The sequence below is a fragment of the Bos indicus genome, chromosome 17 (assembly GCF_029378745.1).
Source record: "Bos indicus isolate NIAB-ARS_2022 breed Sahiwal x Tharparkar chromosome 17, NIAB-ARS_B.indTharparkar_mat_pri_1.0, whole genome shotgun sequence".
Lineage (NCBI taxonomy): Eukaryota > Metazoa > Chordata > Mammalia > Artiodactyla > Bovidae > Bos > Bos indicus.
In genome coordinates, this window is record NC_091776.1 from 14,684,159 (window position 1) to 14,698,473 (window position 14,315).

The 14,315-nt window shown below is 40.4% G+C and overlaps 1 non-coding gene across 1 annotated transcript; it reads left to right on the plus strand.

Annotated features, from left to right (window-relative positions):
- Positions 1–7,956: 7,956 nt before the first annotated feature.
- Positions 7,957–8,029, plus strand: TRNAK-UUU (transfer RNA lysine (anticodon UUU)). Its single transcript has one exon. It is a non-coding gene; the product is annotated as a tRNA-Lys (tRNA).
- The last annotated feature ends 6,286 nt before the right edge of the window (positions 8,030–14,315 follow it).

Below are 14,315 nucleotides of genomic sequence, written 5' to 3' on the forward strand. Positions count from 1 at the left end.
GGGAAGATTCCCTGGGGAAGGGAAAGGCTACCCACTTCAGTATTCTGGCCTGGAGAGTTTCATGGTCTGTATAGTTCATGGGGGCTTCCCTTGTGGCTCAGCTGGTAAAGAATCTGCCTGCAATGTGGAAGACCTGGGTTCAATCCCTGGGTTGGGAAGATGCCCTGGAGAAGGGAATGGCTACCCCTCCATCCATGGGATGGCAAAGAGTCGGACACAACTGAGCGACTTTCGGTTTCACTTACATAGATATGCCTCCTGAGTGCACCCTGAATCACTCTCTTCCAGCAGCTCCCTCCTCGCATGGGGGCCTGTGCAGCAAGCTTCTTTATCTTCATGGACATCTCTGCTACTGGCAATCCCACTCCTTTATCAGGACAGTGCACTCAACTCTGCAAAATTTTCTTTCTTTCTTTCTTTTTCAATAACAGCTTTATCAAGATAATAATTCACCTACCATAAAATTCACATTTTTAAAGTGTAGAATTCAGTGGTTTTTAGTATATTCACAAAATTCTTCAGCCTCACTATATACTTTCAGAATATTTCATCACCCCTAAAAGAAACCGTATTCCCCCTCCCCCTGCATCCCTGACAACCACTAATCTTTCTGTTTCTATGGATTTGCCTCTTTTGGACATTTCATATAAATGGAATCATACAGGAGGTGACCTTTTGTAACTGGTTTCTTTCAGTCTGCATAATGTCAAGGCTTATCCATGTTGCAATATGCATCAAGTACTTCATTGCTTTATAATGTTAAATAATATTCCATTATGTGGATATATCACATTTTGTTATCCATTTATCAGATAATGGACATGTGGATTGTTTTTACTTTTTGCCTGTTAGGAATGATGCTTGCATTAGTGCTTAAACCATTTTCAGATATCTCAAGTGTCCAAATCTTCCACTTTCCCCATCAAACAAAGATCTTATAGTTTCATCAGGAAAGCAAAGTGCTCAGACAGAAACTTCTTCAACCACTAGCCATCAGACATGCAAACCCACATGCCAGCTTCACTCCTCCACCCCCTCCTTCCCATGTCATATCAAAGGCGTTGCTTTCCGCTTCTGAAAGGTCAGTCCCTCCACTTATGCTTTGAATTTCATCCCATTGCATCTTTTCAAGAACATAACCCTATCAATAATCTCTTCTCTCTATATCTAAATACTGTACTCTCCATGTAATTTTTTCTGTCATTGTGTATGTTGCAATACAACTTAAAAACAAGTAGCAGGCCAGATTTAGCCAAAGGGCCATAATTTACCAACCTTAGCTTTATACCATGATTTGATTGGATGTACATTCACATACACACACACACACACACACACACACAGCTCTTTTTTTTTAATGAAAGGGAGCCATTAGTATGAAGCCTTTTAAAATAGTTGTTGTGAAAGGATTCTTACATGAAATTGCCAATAACATGCAGTTGCAGATTATTTAATTCTTCCTTAATGTTGGCACTATTCCTCTGAATAAACTACCATATCATTAAAATGAAAGTTGGCTGCACTGCATTTGACAAAAGGATTGTAGATAACAGATTACAATTCTCTTTAGTTTTTATTGGAAACCAAGTTAAATTATCCATCCCATTTAAAATATCCTCACATGTCTTCTGTTAAGACAATGTAAAAAATCCTCTACATCATATATTGCTTTTTAGCTACATTTTTTTCCTAACAGCCTTTCTTGCTCTTTCACAGCCAGACTTCTACTGAGTGTTGCTATAGTTTCTCTCTAGCTCATCCTCCATTCCTCCTCAATCTGTTTCTCTTTGGCTACCATTCCAGTTTTACTCTTATATTTGCCAAGGTCACTCATGACCCCACATTGCTAAATCAGATGAGAATTTTCAGACTTCATATTTTTCAGTCACACCTTCCTAAAACTCTCAGTACCTTAACCCTTGAGACATCATGGTTTTGGATCTTCCTGTCCCCTTGTTCCACTCTGATTTCTTTGAAGGCTCTTCTACTGGCCCGTGGCATTTTTGAGGTCTAGCCCACCGCTCTTCTCATCCACTACTTCCCCATGTGGGTGGTATTTGACAGTTCCATCCCCAGCTGGGTTCTCTCTTCTGGATCATCAATCTGTAAATACGACTGCCTTCTTTACATACCACTCAGCTCCACTCTGTCAAGCAAATCAAGTCATGAGCTCCTCCTCAGCTCTCACCAGATCAACTCCAGTGTCTTTTTATTTCTCTGGGAGTCATTCTCTGTACTTTTTTTGCTCATCTTCTATCACCAACCCACTACCAAAGGTAGATAAGCCTGCCTGTGGATTATTTTTCCATTTCATCCATTTCTGTACTACCACTCCTTCCCAAGCTACTTCATTTCTCTCTTGGATTTTGGGGCATATGCTTAATGTATCTTCTTTACCCCTGCTCCACAGATTCTCCACTTTTCAGCCAAAGACATCTTCAAAAAAGCACAAATAAAATCATGTCAATGGCTATCAACTGAGCATAGGATAAAAACCAACATCCTGGGGACTTCCCTGGTGGTCCAGTGGCTAAGACTCTGTGTTCCCAATTCAGGGGGCCTGGATTTGACCCCTGGTCAGACAACTGGATCTCACATGCTGCAACTTAGAGTTCACACGCCATAGCTAAAGATCCTGCATGCCACAAATGAAGATCAAAGATCCAGCATGCCGCAGCTAAGACCTGGTGTAGCCAAGGAAAGAAATAAAGGAAGAATCAATTTTTTTTTTTGAATCCTTAACATGGCCAACATGATGCCTGGCCTCTGCCGTCTGCAGGTATCTATCCTGCGTCACCTGGACTGCTTTCTTGTCTCTTCCTGTGCTTAGTCACTCAGGCATTCTTCCACTTCTGTTTCCTCAAACACACTCATCTTCTTTCCCCCTCCGAAGCCTGTGTTCTCACTCTCCTGTGCCTGGCATGTTGCCATCACCTTTGTGTGCCTTTCGTTTCATTTTACTGGAACTGGTTCATTCCTGCCCACTCTTCAGATCTTGGGTCACCCATCTCTTCCACAGGAAGACTTTTCTCAGGCTCAGGTTGCATCATATTCCCTACTTTACTGTCTTACGGTCCTGTTATAAGAAATTGATATCATAGCTGTTGTCTCACATCATTTTGTGAGATTATTTTATTGATATTGACTCCTCTCACTAGATAATGGATGCTGTTAAGGAAAAGGACTATTTTGTTTAGTCAAAAGGACTATGTCTATTTTGTTTAGTCACTTTATTTTTACCCCTAACACCTACCAGGCTACCTGGCATGTAAGCAATTCTTAACACATATTTGTGGAATGAGTGAGTGAGTGAAGGATGTGAAGGGCTTTGATCAGGTGGCTGATGACCTAGATGTTTGCTTGCTGCTGACATGGTAACAGGGGATAGTGCTCTAGTCAAGATGCTTGGGTATTGCTACAGTTGGAATGTTTCTGTCCCTTAAAATCCTTCATGGATCACAGCCTTGTCATGCTGAAGGGGCTGTGCAGGGCTCCCCAAGGCAGACGGGTCATAATGAAGAGTTCTGACAAAACACGGTCCACTGGAGAAGGAAATGGCAACCCACTCCAGTATTCTTGCCTGGAGAAACCCATGAACAGTATGAAAAGGTGAAAAGATATGACACCAGAAAATGAACCCTCCTGGTCAGGAGGTGTCCAATATGCTATTGGGGAAGAACAGAGGGCAGTTACTAGTAGCTCCAGAAAGAATGAAGTGGCTGGGTCAAAGTGGAGAGGCGCTTCATTGTGGGTGTAAAAGTAAAGAGAAAGTAAAGTTGGATGCTGTAAAGAACAATATTGCATAAGAATCTGGAATGTTAGGTCCATGAATCACGGTACACTGGGCTTGGTGAAGCAGGAGATGGCAAGACTGAATGTCAACATCTTAGGAATCAATAAATTAAAAGGGACAAGAATAGATGAATTTAATTCAGATGACATTATATTTACTATAATGGATTCTGTAGGAAAGAGTCCCTTAGAAGAAATGGAGTAGTCATCATAGTCAACAAAGGAATCTGAAATGTGGTACTTGGGTACAGTCTCAAAAACAACAGAATTATCTCGGTATATTTCCAAGGCAAACCATTCAACATCACAGTAATCCAACTCTATTCTCCAGCCATTAATGGAGAAGAAGCTAAAGTTGACTGGCTCTATGAAGACCTACAAGACCTTCTAGAACTAACACCAAAAAAGCTGTCATTTTCATCATAGGGTGTTGGAATGCAAAAGTAAGAAATTAAGAGATACCTGGATTAACAGGCAAGTTTGGCCTTGGAGTACACAATGAAGAAGGGCAAAGGCTAACAGTTTTGTCAAGAGAACACACTGGTTGTAGCAAACACCCTTTTCCAACAACCCAAGAGACGAGTCTACACATGGACATCAATCACCAAATAGTCAATACCAAAATCAGGTTGATTTTATTCTTTACAGCTGAAGATGGAAAAACTCTATACAGTCAGCAAAAACAAGATGTGGAGCTATCTGTGGCTTAGATTATGAGCTCTTTATTGCAAAATTCAGTCTTAAATTTTTAAAAGTAGGGAAAACAACTAGGCCATTCAGGTATGACCTAAATCAGATCCCTTATGATTATACAGTGGAAGTGACAAATAGATTCAAGGGATTAGATCTGGTAGACAGAGTGCCTGAAGAACTATGGAAGGAGATTCATAACTTTCTACAGGAGGTGGTGACCAAAACCATCTCCAAGAAAAAGAAATGCAAGAAGGCAAAGTGGTTATTTGAGGAGGCTTTACAAATAGCTGGGGAAAGAAATGAAAGGCAAAGGAGAAAGGGACAGATACACCCAACTGAATGTGGAGTTCCAGAGAATAGCAAGGAGCAATAAGAAGGCCTTCTTAGATGAATAATGCAAAGAAATAGAAGAAAACAATAGAATGGGACAGACTAGAGATCTCTTCAAGAAAATTGGAGATATTTAGGGAACATTTCATGCAAGGATGGGCACTATAAAGGACAGAAACGGTAAGCTAACAGAAACAGAAGAGATTAAGGAGAGATGGTAAGAATACACAGAAGAACTATACAAAAAACATCTTGCTGCTGCTGCTAAATCACTTCAGTCGTGTCCGACTCTGTGCGACCCCATAGACGGCAGCCCACCAGGCTCTGCCATCCCTGGGATTCTCCAGGCAAGAACACTGGAGTGGGTTGCCATTTCCTTCTCCAGTGCATGAAAGTGAAAAGTGAAAGTGAAGTCGCTCAGTCGTGTCCGACTCTTCGCGACCTCATGGAATGCAGCCCACCAGGCTCCTCCATCCATGGGATTTTCCAGGCAAGAGTACTGGAGTGGGTGGCCATTGCCTTCTCCGAAAACACATCTTAATGACCCATATAACCATAATGGTGTGGTCACTCACCTACAGCCAGACATCCTGGGGTGTAAAGTCAAGTGGGCCTTAGGATGCATTACATGAACAAAGCTAGTAGAGGAATTCCAGCTGAGCTATTTAAAATCCTAAAAGATGATGCTGTTAAAGTGCTGCACTAAATATGCCAGCAAATTTGGAAAACTCAGCAGTGCCCACAGGACTGGAAAAAGTCAGTTTTCTAATCCCAAAGACGGCAATGCCAAAGAATGTTCAAATTACCATACAGTTGCACTGATTTCACATGCTAGCAAGGTTATGCTCAAAGTCCTTCAAGCTAGGCTTCAGCAGTACATGAGCCAAGAGCATCCAGATGTACAAGCTGGGTTTAGAAAAGCTAGAGGAACCAGAGATCAAATTGCCAACATCCATTGGATCATAGAGAAAGCAAAAGAATTCCAGAAAAACATCTACTTCTGCTTCATTGACTATGCTAAAGCCTTTGTGTGGATCACAACAAACTATGGAAAATTCTTAAAGAGATAGAAATATCAGACCACCTAGGTAAGGTTTCTCCTGAGAAACCTGTATGCATATCAGGAAGCAACAGTTAGAACTGGACATGGAACAACGTACTGGTTCCAAATTGGGAAAGGAGTACGTCAAGGCTGAATATTGTCACCCTGTTCATTTAACTTCTATGCAGATTACATCATGAGAAATACTAGGTTGGATGAATCACAGGCTGGAATCAAGATTGCTGGGAGAAATATCAACAACCTAAGATAAGCAGATGATGAACAGAAAAGAGGAAAGTGAAAAAACTGGCTTAAAATTCAATATTAACAAAACTAAGATCATGACATCCAGTCCCATCACTTAATGGCAAATATAAGAGGAAAAGTGGAAGAAGTGACAGATTTTCTTTTCTTGGGCTCCAAAATCACTGTGGATTGTGACTGCAGCCATGAAATTAAAAGATACTTGCTCCTTGGAGGGAAAGCTATGACAAATCCAGACTGTGTATTAAAAAGCTGAGACATCACTTTGCTGACAAAAGTCAAAGCTGTGGTTTCTCCAGTAGTCATGTACAGATGTGAGAGTCAGACCATTAAGAAGGCTGAGCCTCGAAGAATTGACGCTTTCAAATTGTGCTTCTGGAGAACTCTTGAGAGTCCCTTGGACTGCAAGGAGATCAAACCAGTCAATCCTAAAGGAAATCAGTCCTGAATATTCATTGGAAGGACTGATGCTGAAGCTCCAATATTGTGACCACCTGATGTGAAGAGCCGACTCATTGCAAAAGGCCCTGATGCTGGGAAAGATCGAAGGCAAAAGGAAAAGGGAGTGGCAGAGAATGAGATGGTTAAATAGCATCACTGACTCAATGGACATGAATTTGAGTAGACTCCAGGAGATAGCGAAGGACAAAGAAGCCTGGCATGCTGCAGTCCATGGGGTCGCAAAGAGTTGCACACGACTTAGCGACTGAATAACACAGTCCATATGTTGAAATCCTAACCCTCAAGGTGAAGATATTAGGAGGTGGGTCTTTGCAGAGGTGATCTCAGTGATAGGGATGGAGCCCTCATGAGTGGAGTTATTGACTCTGTAAAAGAGGGGAAGAAAGTTCCCTTGCTCCCTTCCACCATGTGAGGGCGCAACAAGAAGATGCCAACCATGAACCAGACGTTGAACTCTTTCCAGACAAGGAGCCTGCTGGCACCTTTGATGTTGACCTTCCCAGATGGCAGAACTGAGAGAAATTAATTTCCATTTTTTATAAGCTACCCAGTTTATGGTTTTATTGTTATAGAAGCCCAAATGGGCTAAGAAAGATAGGAATTGTCTCCCAATAACCATACTCCAAAAAGTGATAAACCAAACTTTATATTATTACCTAAAGTTGGGGTTGTATATCTGATGATTTTTCTACAACAAAAATGTATTCCTTTAGTAAGAGGACATTTTAAGTTTAAAAAACAAAAAAGTGAGGCTGTATTTTAAAATTAATAAATAACTTTATGCATTGAAATTTTCACACATCTAAATATTTCTAAGGAAGTTGTATTTAAATAATTTGGAATGAAAATATCCTTGAAATAAGATTTATATAGATACAGTGAGAAAATGGTCTTTTCACAAAGGAATAACATAGTTTGTTTAGGATATTTCAGTTATAATTTATTAGGAGCTATGATAATTAAAATATTATGATAACACTGCCTGAATTGCATAATTTTGTATCAGACTTAATATTTCAATATTTAGATTACTTATCGGGTAAAAGAGACATTTTATTTTATAAATTTGGAGAAGGAAATGGCAACCCACTCCAGTGTTCTTGCCTGGAGAATCCCAGGGATGGGGGAGCTGGTGGGCTGTCGTCTCTGGGGTCGTACAGAGTCGGACACGACTGAAGTGACTTAGCAGCAGCAGCAGCAGTAAACCAAAATCCCTTGGTAATTGTGACATACAAACATTATATTTAATAGTATTAGAGTTACTTAATATAATTACATTTATGCAGTTCCTATGTTCAAATTATTTTGGATGAAAAACAATTATCTACGAAGTTAAAACTTATGTATACTTAAATTAAGAAAGCCTAGAGAGTGCCTGGATAGCTTAGTTGGTAGAGCATCAGACTTTTAATCTGAGGGCCCAGGGTTCAAGTCCCTGTCCAGGCATAAAACAAAACAAAATTTCTTTTAAAAAAGGAGAAAAACTAACTCAGTCTTCTTTTAAACTGAAAATTATGAGATGACTGCTTCATCTCAATGCTGTTTACCAGACCAAGGTTAAATCTGTATGTACAGAGAACCAAGAAACAGACCCGAGCGTGTGTGGTCATTAAATGCGTGACAGAATTGACACTGCACTACAGTAAGGAAATGATGGACTTTTCAGTAAGTGGTTCTGGGTACATTGGATACTCACGTTTTAAAAAAAAAAAGAGTCTTGCTTCCTATCTCACAACATATGCAAAAATCAATGCCAAATGCATTATAGATTTTAAAATTGAAATAAAAAAAAATACTAGGACATTTCAAAACAAGAACACAGAGAACTATCTTCTTAACTTTGGGAAAAGTAAACAGACACAGAAAGCACTAACCTTAGAGTTTAAAGAGCAATATATTGGGCAGTGTTAAAATTGACAACATGTCTTCATCAAACAAGTCATGGACTGGAAGAAGATATTTTAATTCCTGTATTCTTTGAAGGGCTTGTAGTTGGAATATATAAATCCTAGAATCAATAGGGGTTTCCTCAATGGCACAGCAGGTAAAGAATCCGCTTGCAATGCAGGGGACACAGGAAATGTGAGTTGGACTACTGGGTTGGGAAGATCCCCTGGAGGAGGAAATGGCAACCCAGTCCAGTATTCTTGTCTGGAGAATCCCTTGGACAGAGGAGCCTGGTGGTATACTGTGCAGGGGATTGCAAGGAGTCAGACACAACTGCGCAGCTAAGTGCGCACACGTGCCTCAGAATCAATAAGATGACAAACAATCCAAGACTTCAGCTTTCAACCAAGGTGGAGTAAAAGAGGATAGAGTTCCCCACCCTGCTGAGACAGCTTTATAAAAAGATACAAAATATATGAAACAAACAAGGTGAGCACTGCAGTCATCCTGGTTTACTGCCTTACTTTCTAGGCCACAGCACAGGGCGCTTGGAGTCCTCTGAGTTGAGGAGATGGATCTGGAAGTTGGCTTAAAACTCAACATTCAGAAAACGAAGATCATGGCATCTGGTCCCATCACTTCGTGGGAAATAGATGGGGAAACAGTGGAAACAGTGTCAGACTTTATTTTGGGGGGCTCAAAAATCACTGCAGATGGTAATTGCAGCCATGAAATTAAGATGCTTACTCCTTGGAAGGAAAGTTATGACCAACCTAGATAGCGTATTCAAAAGCAGAGATATTACTTTGCCAACAAAGGTCCGTCTAGTCAAGGCTATGGTTTTTCCAGTGTTCATGTATGGATGTGAGAGTTGGACTGTGAAGAAAGCTGAGCACCTAAGAATTGATGCTTTTGAACTGTGGTGTTGGAGAAGACTCTTGAGAGTCCCTTGGACTGCAAGGAGATCCAACCAGTCCATCCTAAAGGAGATCAGTCCTGGGTGTTCATTGGAAGGACTGATGGTGAAGCTGAAGTTCCAATACTTTGGCCACCTCATGCAAAGAGTTGACTCATTTGAAAAGACTCTGATGCTGGGAAAGATTGGGGGCAGGAGGAGAAGGGGACGACAGAGGACAAGATGGCTGGATGGCATCACCAACTCGATGGACGTGAGTTTAAGTGAACTCTGAGAGTTGGTGATGAACAGGGAAGCCTGGTGTGCTGTGATTCATGGGGTCGCAAAGAGTCAAACACAACTGAGCGACTGAACTGAACTGAACTGAACTGTGGTTTGAAGCCACAAGACACTACACCAGATAGGAAAGAGCTACACAGAGAAAGCACTCAAGATCCCCACTCGGGGCGTCCCCAAACATCTCAGATGAGTATGGATTCGCAGATGCAGGTGAAGAAACCACCCAGCACTAGGGCCAGAGTCACCGGAAGGGACTGTAGGGAATAATTGCCAGGGAACCGTCCAGGTGGAAACAGTTCCTGTTCTCCCAGGCAGAGTCAAAAACATCATAATTCACGAAGTACTATAGGATTTTTGTCTCAGGCGTGGGGAAAAATTATCTCTAGACTAAATGCTGCTGTGACTCTGCCTGAGAGTACTTGATAGCAAGATCCCATAGGTTCAAACTGCTCCCAATAAACTTAACTCTGTCCTAAATCACAGCTCGGTATATTCATAGGAAAGCAAAAATATCTAACACCAACTCGTTTTCTACAGTTGTGCCCACAGTTTTCCCCATTTACAACTTGTACCACTATTTAATATACTTTTAATCTGCTAAAAATATTAACTGACTGCTCTCCTAAATCTAAAGATAATATCATTTTAGTATAAACATATATCGCATATTTTTGTAAAATTTGTCAAAGTCTGATTAGTGTGCCTTAAGTGCATGCTTCTTTCACTGTTTATAACATGTGATTTGATAATCAAAAATTCTGGATTTTACATTGATCAGACATTACAAAGAAACAGGTAAATATGACTCACAAATGAGGAGAAAACTCAGCTGAAGCCAATCCAGTAGTGATATGCTGCTGCTGCTAAGTCGCTTCCCAGGCTCGCCTGTCCCTGGGATTCTCCAGGCAAGAACACTGGAGTGGGTTGCCATTTCCTTCTCCAATGCGTGAAAGTGAAAAGTGAAAGTGAAGTCGCTCAGTTGTGTCCGACTCTTCACAACCCCATGGACTACAGGCTACCAGGCTCCTTCATCCATGGGATTTTCCAGGCAAAAGTACTGGAGTGGGTTGCCATTGCCTTCTCCGAGTAGTGATATAGATGGTAAAATTATTTGACAAACTTATAAAAGGTGTTACAGCTGTATATCTTATGTTCAGTAAGCTAGAGCAGTGATTTAACATGTTATGTAGAGACATGGAAGATACTAAAAAGACCTAAATCAACTTTTATAGATGAAAATTATAATGACTGAGAGGAAAAACATACTACATGCAATTAATAGCAGATAAGACATCACAGAAGAAAGTTTTAGTGAATTTAGACATAGAGAAATAGGAACAGAGAAAGAAAAAAAAGATTGAAAAAAATGCACAGAGCATTAGTGAAAATGGCACTGGCTCAAAGAATCTATATGCATATAATTGGAGTCTCCAAAGTGGGAAGCACTGAAGAATACTTGACAAGATAATGGCCAAAAATTATCCAAATTTGTTGCAACTGTAAATCCATAGATTCGAGACATAGCATCACTGAGAGAAATTAAAGACCCAAGTAAGATATACTTAGTTCATGGATAGAAAGTCAATATTATTAACTTGTCAGTTTTCTCCCAGAACAATCTGTAAATTTAACACAATTCCAATCACTACCTCAGCAAGCATTTTTTCCAAAATTGATAAGCTGATTCTGAAAATCATATGGAAATGCAAAGGACCTAAGTAGCTACAACTTTGGAAAGGGGCAAAGTTAGAGAATTTATGCTACTTGACTCCAAGACATAGAAACCCACCTTATAAAGACAGTGTAGTACTGTCTTTTGGAGAAGGCAGTGGCACCCCACTCCAGTACTCTTGCCTGGAAAGTCCCATGGACAGAGGAGCCTGGTAGGCTGCAGTCCATGGGGTTGCTAAGGGTCAGACACAACTGAGGGACTTCACTTTCACTTTTCACTTTCACACATTGGAGAAGGAAATGGCAGCCCACTCCAGTGTTCTTGCCTGGAGAATCCCAGGGACGGGGAAGCCTGGTGGGCTGCCGTCTATGGGGTCGCACAGTGTCAGACACGACTGAAGCGACTTAGCAGCAGCAGCAGCAGCAGTACTGTCTTTGATAGTACTGGCATCAAGATAGAAAAATGTGAAAAAATTGGAACTAGAGTTACCATATGATCCAATAATCCCACTCTTAGACATGAATGTAGAAATGATGAAAACTCTTAATTTGAAAAGATACATGTGCCCCAATATTCATAGCAGTACCTTTACAATGGCCAAGGCATGGAAGCAACCTAAATGTCCATCGACAGATGAATGGATAAAGAATATCTGTTACACACACACACACACACACACACACACAGTGGAATATTACTCAACCACAAAAAAGAATGAACCAATGCCATTTGCACCAACATGAGTGGACTAGGGAATTATCACACAGTGAATTATGTGAGACAAAGACAAATATCCTGTGATATCGCTTATATATGGAATCTAAAAAAATGATACAAATGAACTTATATACAAAACAGAAACAGACTCACAGACATAGAAAACAAACTTATAGTTACCAATCGGGAAGTTGGGGTAAAGGATAAATTAGGAGTTTGGGATTAGCAGATACAAATTACTATATATAAAATGAGCAACAAGGTTATCGCACAGGGAGCTATATTCAATATCTTACAATAAACTATAATGGAAGAGAAAAGAAAAAAGATAGGCAAATGGATTAATGGAACAGAAAACAGTCCGGAAATAGACTCACACACACATGGTCAATTGATTTTTGACAAAGGTGCACAGGCGATTCAAACAAGAAAGAATAGTCTTTTCAATCATTGATGCTAAAGCAATTGGATACCAAAATGCAAGAACAACAACAACAAATTCAAACCATACCTTGCAGCACATGTGCAGATATACCTCACAATAGATTATAAATAGTTAAAGTAGAACCCAATAAAAAGAAAACTTCTGGAAAAAGCATAAAGATTTTCTCTTCTGGAGAAAATCTGTGTGACTGAGTTATGCAAAGATCTCTTAGATATGATGCTCAAAGCATGATCCAAAAAGGAAAAAAAAATGATAAATTGGTCTTTTATCAAAATTAAGAATGCCTGCTCTTTGAAAGATACCACTGAGAGAATGAAAAGACAAGCCACAAGCTGGGGGAGGAAATATTTGCAAATCACATATTTGATAAAGGCCTTGTCTCCAAAATAAAGCTATACAAAACTTAATAATAAGTAATAGACAGCCTAATTAAAACATGGGCAAAAGATTTGTATGTATATATATTTAACCAGAAAAAGACTCACAGATGGCAAATAAGCCATATCAAAAGATGTACTCAGCATCATTAGGCATTCAGTTCAGTTCAGTTCAGTCGCTTAGTCGTGTCCAACTCTGCGACCCCACGAATTGCAGCACACCAGGCCTCCCTGTCCATCATCAACTCCCGGAGTTCACTCATTAGGGAAACACAAATTAATATCACAATTAGATACCACTACACATCTATTGTGCTCAGTCACTGAGTCTGGTGCTTTGAAGCCCCATGGACACACATATCAGAACACTTAAAATTGAAAACACTCAAAAAAAGGAGATCATGGCATCTGGTCCCATCACTACATGGAAACTAGATGGGGAAACAATGGAAAGAGTGACAGAATTTATTTTCTTGGGCTCCAAAATCACTGCAAATGGTGACTGCAGCCACAAAATTAAAAGACGCTTGCTCCTTGGAAGAAAAACTATGACACACTTAGACAGCATATTAAAAAGCGGAGACATTACTTTGCTGACAAAGATCTGAACACTCAAAGCTATGGTTTTTCCAGTAGTCATGTATGGATGTTAGTGTTGGACCATAAAGAAGGCTGAATGCTGAAGAACTGATGCTTTGAACTGTGATGCTGGAAAAGACTTGAGAATCCCTTGTTCTGCAAGGATATCAAACCAGTCAATCCTAAAGGAAACCAATCTTCAATATTCATTCAATTCAGTTCAGTTCAGTTGCTCAGTCTTGTCCAACTCTTTGTAACCTTATGGACTGCAGCACACCAGGCTTCCCTGTCCACCACCAACTCCTGGAGCTTGCTCAAACTCATGTCCATGGAGTCAGTGATGCAATCCAACCATCTCATCTTCTGTCATTCCCTCCCTTTTCCTCCTGCCTTCAATCTTTCCAAGCATCAGGGTCTTTTCCAATAAGTCAGTTCTTCGCATCAAGCGGCCAAGGTATTGGAGCTTCATCTTCAGCATCAGTCCCTCCAATGAATATTCAGGACTGATTTCCTTTAGGAATACTTTGATTGGATTGACAGGTTTGATCTCCTTGCAGTCCAAGGAGCTGTCAAGGCTCTTCTCCAACACTACAGTTCAAAAGCATCAATTCTTTGGCAGTCAGCCTTCTTTATGGTCCAGCTCTCACATCCATACATGACTACTGGGAAAATCATAGCCTTGACTAGATGAACATTTGTTGGCAAAGTAATGTCTCTGCTTTTTAATATGCTATCTAGGTTTGTCATAGCTTTCTTCCAAGCAGCAAGCGTCTTCCAATGTCATGGCTGCAGTCACCATCTGCAGTGATTTTGGAGCCCAAGGAAAAAAGTCTGTCACTGTTTGCATTGTTTCCCCATCT